General features: G+C 42.3%; 2 non-coding genes across 2 annotated transcripts; both read right to left on the minus strand.

The window, feature by feature from the left end:
* Positions 1-1,113: 1,113 nt before the first annotated feature.
* TRNAS-GCU lies at positions 1,114-1,195 on the minus strand. Its single transcript has one exon. It is a non-coding gene; the product is annotated as a tRNA-Ser (tRNA).
* A 5,800-nt stretch (positions 1,196-6,995) lies between these two features.
* Positions 6,996-7,067, minus strand: TRNAP-CGG. Its single transcript has one exon. It is a non-coding gene; the product is annotated as a tRNA-Pro (tRNA).
* Between the last annotated feature and the right edge of the window lie 782 nt (positions 7,068-7,849).

Here is a 7,849-nt window from a genome sequence, read left to right on the forward strand (position 1 = left end):
CTAACATGACATTTCTGACAGCGGGTCTGCTTCTCCTCAAATTCGCATCCACACGATGAAGAAATATCAGCCTTTCTATGACTAGCATATAAAAATAAACTGGATTTAAAATGAATTAATAAACAAAATTTCAAAAATAATAACATATGTCACAGCATATTTATATATACCATATTTAATAGCATAATTTAGATACTTAAATACAAATATCTAACATAATCTATGGCCTATATTTCCATGAAGAAAAATCATATAAGACACTATTGAGATAGAGAAGACATAAATAATCGAAGGGTATAATATGCATTGTCCAATTCAATAGCTAATGTCTATTACATTCAAATTGATCTACGGATTCAAACAAAATTACACCAGCCTTCCCTTTTCTGGGACAGAAATTTACAAAATGATTCTAAAATATTTAAGGAAATACAAAAGGCCAATCTTGAATAGGAACAAGGGGTCAAGACTTATCACAAAGTTATAGTACATAGGACAGTGGGGTATTGTAAACTAGGCAGGTGAAGAGAATAGGAACCTGAAAAGCACCACACACACAAAGACATTTGATATAAATAGCAAAGGTAATTTTGTAGAGTAAAGGGGGGGGGAAGGTAAGTCTTTTGCACAGTGGTGTTTGATTATTTGAATACGAAAATGAATATCTTTATCTATAGATCAATGACCCATAAATAGATATTCCGATTGATTTTTCCTCCCACTAAAAATAAATATTAGTTCCAGGTGAATTGTAGATCTACATATAAGAGGTAGAATAATATAGCCTCCGAGCGTTAATAAAAGGCAAGATCTGTGATTTCTAGAGACATTTTTTTCAACCTCATCTATCTTTCACTTTCTCTCCTCCTTCCCCCGCTCCACCCCCTCCTTTCGCAGGCACCAGAAAGGAAGCAGACCGGAAGGGACTTGATTAATCACATAAAAGCGCCCACATAGACAATCAGCACTCGACCAACCATAAAGGGGAGAATCCAGTTTACCATAGTGAGAGTCTGAAAGTAGGGAAGGGAGGGAGCCGCGAAGTCAACTTTCCGGCAAATGGGCTTAAATGGGATGTATTTCTTCCCGCTCGTCCTTACTAAAATATCTAACCGACGAAGGTGGGATTCGAACCCACGCGTGCAGAGCACAATGGATTAGCAGTCCATCGCCTTAACCACTCGGCCACCTCGTCACGGTACGTCAAACCTTCTAAGTACCTCATTCTAGAGTTGACACTCGGGAACTCCTGGCTGTCTTGGATGAAAGGACGAGCAGGAGGTGGCTCGGGGACGTCCGGGGGACCTGGGCATGGCCTGCTCCCAGAGCGGACCAAGGAGCGGACTGGAAAACTCGCCATGGGGGGGGGGGGGGAAGACGGCATTAGCGCTCCCAGGAGTCAGGACAAGGGTCTAAGGGTGACAGCAGCAGCACCATGTCCGGGGGTCAGGCTCCCCCGCGCAGGCGGCCGGGCCCCCAGGGGCGCATGCGCGCAGGCGGCGGACGTGGCTCGGCTGCGCGGGAACCTGGGGGCGGTGGGCACTTGCGCTCCCAGGGCGCCTCTTGAGCCCCCCACGCGCAGACGCGCTCCCGGAGCCGGTGTACCCGGAGGCCACCTCAGGGCCTGAGGAGTCGGGACCAGGGATTCGTGGTAACTTAGTCTGGGCGGTTAGACGACGGGTCCGAGTGCGGCCGTGCTGCGTGTCTACTCCGTGTCCTCACCGCCTCAACGCTGCCGGGTGACAGTGCGCAGAGAAGACCCCTTAACTCGTGGGGCTCTTTTCCCGCTGCTCCGCCTTAGAGCAACGGTGGGTTCTGCTGTCCCCCCAGATACCTCTGTGCCTCTTGGGTGATTTTCTTGGGGCAGGTTGCCCAACTTCCATTCGACTTTCCAGGAATGCGGTGCTAAATACGTTAAAAGATTCACTACCAGCGAGAAAATTACATGGGGGAAAGGATGGGGGTGGGGGGAAACTATTTCAACTGCTTTTTAAAAGATTTTTTTACTTGTTTCACGGAATGAATAAAACGCACATAAATGAACATGGGTAGGGCTGAATTCTGACTAATCAGAATGAATCATAAATGCCTGGGGAAAGAAGGTCATATTAAAGGTGGGTCTGGCAGAGGAAGTTTCCTAGAGGGGGCCGAGAGAGGGGTGTCCCACGCCAAGGAAGGGGCCTGAGCAAAGGCAGGAGGCTCGCAGGATCTAGACAAACGTGAAGAATCACTGTGTCTGGCGTTGGAGCATTTGAGTGACTGACTGAGCAGGGAGCATCCATAAATCTGAGAAGGAAGGTGGCCGTGAAGATTTTTTCCCTGAAGCCCAAGCAGATGAATCATGGATGAACAACAGGGTACATGGGCGAAATCCTGCAGGAACGGATCAAAGAACCATTCTCTTTTCTTACTTGAAAAAAATCCTTCTATTTTAGTGCTTGCCGATTGACCTGTTTAGATCTTCATGCTCAGCATCACCCACTGCCCTCTGCCTTGTTTTCCACACTCGTCCAATTACTGATTTTGTTGTTGTTGTTGTTGTTGTTTAAGATTTTATCCATTTATTTGGGACAGAGAGAGCACAAGCTGGGAAGAGGGTCAGAGGGAGAGGGAGAAGCAGACTCCCCACTGAGTGGGTCCCCCCCCAGGCGGACTCCATCCCAGGACTCTGAGATCACGACCAGTGCTGAAGGCAGCTGCTTAAGTGACTGAGCCACAAGGTGGCCCCAATTCCTGATTTTTGTGTCAAGAAGGCTCTATTTTCTGTCTTTCCAACAAGACCTTTTCCCTCATGGGGAGCTCTTGCCCTTCCTCATTTGAACCTGGATAGATTTTTTTTAAAAATTTTTATTTTTTTATCCATACCTTGGTTCTCAGCTCAAAGCTTATTTTTTTTTAATTAACATTTTTTGGATCAAAGTTAACCGCACATGTTTTAAAATTTTAAGTACTTCAAAAATATGTATACATGAGGAAGTGGTCTTCTTCCTCTTATTCCCCCTTAACAGAGGCAAAGGTTTTCAGTCATTTGGCTTTTTGTTTGTGTTGTTTTGTTTTTACCAGCATCCTATCTCCAAATCTCATGCTATGGCAGAGAGGGCTAGTTGTCCATCAGTATTTGTTCGTTTCTTCCAAGAAATGGACATTTTAGGGCTCACAGCTACCCATGAGAAAAATACAATGCACAACTTTCTTTAATAGCTAAGCGTGGCCACAGTGACCAGTTTCTACACTAGTGCATTCGAGAGTAATGGTTTGTGAAACTTGCAGGTTATGCCCAGAAGAGGAAAGAAATATGATCCACTTCTCTCTTCCTACTCTTGTTGCTTGCTGGAAAAGGCAACACCATTAAGAATGAAGGAGCCATGACATACAAAGCAACACCATAGGAAGGAGGAAGCCGTGAGGTAGAATACTGGAACCAACACCATGGGGCCAAAGCACCCCCCTGGGATTGAATATACCTTCATAAAATTGTGTGAGAGATGAGTAACATCTGATTCCTTTAAGCTACAGCATGTTGGGGTCTTTACTACAAAGTCAAAATTATATCCTAATACACATGCTTTTATTTCTACTTACTGATTTTTTTAAGTTTAGTATTTTCTATTGATTACCCATTACACAAAAAGGAGTCACCTTTCCTGAACATAAGAATTGTTTTTTCCAAGTTGCCACAAATAACCATGTAAGTTTTTCCAAAAAAAGGAGAAAGAAATTAAAGCTTTCTGGAGTTGCTATACAGTTTTCATCATGATGTCTTCACCAGATCCTGTACATTTTCTTCCCCTGCCACAGGTGGTAGATATCCCATATCTTAAGTCTTTTTCTATCTTAATTTGCCTCCTCCTTTGGTGGGACAGAAACTACTCTGCATTGTAGAGTAGCTTCGTGGAAAAGAGTTCATTGGAAATAAGGGTTTTAAGTATTTGGGCATTGGAGAATATCTTTTATGTTTCTCTAACATTTCATTAAATGTTGTTGGGTATGGAATGCTGGGTTGGGGAGTATTTCTTAATTCATTTGAGAATTAAGAAGTCATTCTAATTACTGATACTTCATTTGTAATTAGCTTTTCTCTCTCCCAGGATAATTTCTCTGTCCCCAGTGTTCCTAAATGTCTGAAAGGTAAGCCATCATATGTTTCTATTTTTGTTCATTGTTCTGAGAGCTCTATTATTTCATTAAATTTGGCAAATCATATATTTCAGTTTGGAAAATTAGCTTACTTTTTTGTTGTTGATTTTCTCATATATGCGTTCTCTATTTTCAATCCCTTTTTCCTGAAATTTCTTTTGGCTCGGATTTTAAGCCTCCAAGATGTTTCCTCTTCTTTTTTCTTTCTTTCTTCCCTGCCCCACTTTTTTCCCCTTACTATTTGCACTCTTATTTTTTTAATAGACTTATTTTTTAAAGCCAGTTCTGGATTTACAGAAAAATGTTTAGGAAAGTACAGAGTTCCCACATACCCTCTCCCTTCTCCTACAGCTTCTCCTATTATTTACATCTTACATTATTGTGTTACATTTGTTACAACTGATGAACCAATGAAACTAAAATCCATAATTTGCATTAAGCCTCATACTTTGTGTTGCAGATTCTTTGGGTTTTGACAAAGATATAATGTCATGTGCCCATCATTACTGTATGATACAGAATAATTTCACTGGTCTGTGCTCCATCTCTTTATTCCTATATCCCTCCCTACCTTTTGAGAGTAGTTTTTTTTTTTCACTTAACATTATGCTTTTAAGGTTCTTTCATGTCTTTTTGTGGCTTGATAGCTTATTTCTTTTTCTCACTAAATAATATTCCATTGCATGGATATACCAGTTTGCTTATCCATTCACTTATTTTTTTTAAAGATTTTATTTATTTATTTTAGAGAGATAGATTTTAGAGAAATAGAGAGATAGAGAGAGATAGACAGAGGGAGGGGTGTAGGCAGATGGAGAGAGATTCTCATCCAGACTCTACACTGTGCTCAGAGTCTGACTCAGGGCTCGATCCCAGGACTCTGAGATCATGCCCTGAGCCCAAACCAAGAGTTGGACGCTAAACCAGTTGAGCCACCTAGTGGTCCACCCCATCCAATCATTTATTGAAGGACATTTTGGCTGGTTCCAAGTTTTCACAATTATGAATAAAGCTGCTGTAAGCATTTGTGTGCAGGTTTTTGTGTAGTCGTAAGTTTCATCTCACTTGGGTATGTACTAGGCAGCATGACTGCTGGAGTTTCCCTTTATATTTTTACTCCATATTCTGGAAGATGTCCTTCACATTAATTCCAGTTATTCCATTAAGTTTTTCATTTCTACTCTCACAATTTTAGTGTTAAGAGGCTTTTTTGTAATTGAGTTGTTTTGTACAACATTCTTTCTCTCTGTAATAACTTTCCTGAGAAGTTTTCTTCTCTCTGCATAATATTTTCCTCTATTTTTTTTAGTTCACTTTAATCTCTTTCATATTAGACACTTAGTATGGATGTCTAGTGATCTTTTGTTGCTGCCCTAAAAATAACTGGAAACTGAGATTATGAGTCCAATTTATTGAATGTGGACTTGCCTGTGCCATTTACTATAAGACAGTATCTTTAGCTTCTCCTTCTTGGGATAATAAAATGTCTTGAAGAAGGATTATTCAGTCTCTGGCTTAGATGACATAAAACATAAAACTTTCTGCCTCCTAAGAAAATTCTTGAAGGACAAAGTTTGAGGGAAGTTCCTTTTGAATTTCAAACTTAATGAGTGACACCATCTACTTTAAGTTAGAAAATTGTATTTCCAAATAAATTATAAATTCATAATTCATGTATAAAAAGAGACAATATATTATTACACCTTCTGAATAAGGACCTACATCTTCAATGCTAATTAGGTCTCCAAAATTGACCAAAACAAGGAAAGGTAGAAAAGATCACACACTTTCAGAATACTAAGAGGAGCTGGGCCAGTTGAGCTTTGAAAGAAATTGCAGTGGTGTGTGTGTGTGTGTGTGTGTGTGTCCACTCTCAGTGTTGGTCACAAAACATTAGTTATTCTAAGGAAGTATCTTAATTTAGCTTGCATGAACAGAGTAACTGGATTAATACCTTCCTCTCCATCTTTTTTTTTTTCCTTTTAAATTTGTATTCGTGCCTTTACCTGAGCATTTTCAACAATTCCTAAGTGAGGGCTTTTTCTGGGGGAGAGGGGACAGTACTGATGAGTCTCGGGCATGGGGTAGGGAGTCCCCTCTGGTTTTAACCTCGGGTGTTCAAACCCTGGCCGGCAATACTGCCTGGCTCTCCCGGCGTTTATGGAAGTCTGTCCTTCCTTCCTAGGACGCATGAAAATGGTAACTATTTAGTTACTTGTGATACTAAATTCCGCAGAAACGAAAGCTTTTATATTCCTCGCCCACCCCCACGTCCCTAGCACGGGGCACAGGCTGACACGCAGCAACCGTTGAACATTCATTCGCCGACGGAGCAAATGAACTAGCGCCCACCCGGGCGGCGCAGGTAGAGGGCGGGACAAAGGGAGGAAGAAAGAGAGAGAGGGAGGGGAAGAGGAGGAGAGAGAGAGAGAGAGAGGCAGAGAGGCGGGCTCTCCCAGCCGCGGACCGCCGCGCGAGCGGGCACGGTGGCGGGGACCGCAGCGCGAGTTAGACGCGGAAACACCACTTCCGGCCTGGCCCCCTGAGGGAAGATCCGGCCTGGCGCTGACCCTCGCGCCTCCCCCGCGTCAGGTGTGCGCACGCGCGTGCGCGCTCGCCGGCCACGCCCCCAACCTTCCTCCCTGCGGCGGAGAAGGGATGCGCTAGGACGGCGGCGCCGAGGCTCTGATGCAGGTGTCTCGCAGCCCGGGAGTTGCCGGCGTGCGTGCGGTGCTCTTCCGAGGGCGGTACCTTTGTGCATATGGTGAAAGCCCAGTGTTTTGGGCAAGAATATTTGGGAAAATACTTTTTAAAATTTCTTCCTTGATTCTGTAAATCCAGTTGGTTGAAAAGGAAGCGGGCTCGTCCGGGATTTGAACCCGGGACCTCTCGCACCCGAAGCGAGAATCATACCCCTAGACCAACGAGCCGCCTACGTGCAGAGTCCTTCCATATTTTGGTATAAGAAGAAATAGAATCAAATTCTCCGTTTTACTTTGCTTAAAATAATTTGTTTCCTGAGAAGTGTAATTCCCCACCAATCTCTTGCATAAATGAGACAGCTGGTACAGTTGTTTGTGTGCACGGTTTGTTAATTGCTTAAAACATCGTGATATCACTTGGTTGTAAGAAAGACCGGTCACCTGAAGGAAATTTGGACATTTTCTTTTTCCTTTGTTCTACTTTGCTAAACTACTCTACGTAACTGATCTCGTTTTCATTTAGCTTTTAATTAAATTCAGTTAGAAAAATTAATGTTTTGGAGTTTTCCTCTTCTCACTATTATCCTTTTTGAAAGCTGGCTATTACTATTACTGAGGGGATTGGGAGACCATTTGCTCTAACAAGGAGTCTTTGCAGCTACCAGAATCTCTGCAAATTTTGAGAATACTCCGAATCTCTTTAAATTCTGCTGATTCTATTACATAACATCAATTTTTTCAGGGGCACGAGAAGTTTGTATTAGGTGAGTTTATTAGCTTACCAAAACTTTTGGTTAAAGTCAAAGTTTTTACCAGGGGTGATTAGCTGATATCTGTAAACCCCATTTTAAATCCATGTAAATATGTGTGCACCGAACTAATACACATTTCAGATTTGCTGTGCTAAATTCAATACCTTCAAAATTTAAGGCAATTTGCCCCATTACATTCATTCTTTCAATTATTCTATAGTTATTTATAGAATGCCAGTTTGTTTTTATTTTTTTTTT

The sequence above is a fragment of the Enhydra lutris genome, unplaced genomic scaffold, assembly GCF_002288905.1.
Source record: "Enhydra lutris kenyoni isolate GAN:26980312 unplaced genomic scaffold, ASM228890v2 scaffoldscaffold93, whole genome shotgun sequence".
Classification (NCBI taxonomy): Eukaryota; Metazoa; Chordata; class Mammalia; order Carnivora; family Mustelidae; genus Enhydra; species Enhydra lutris.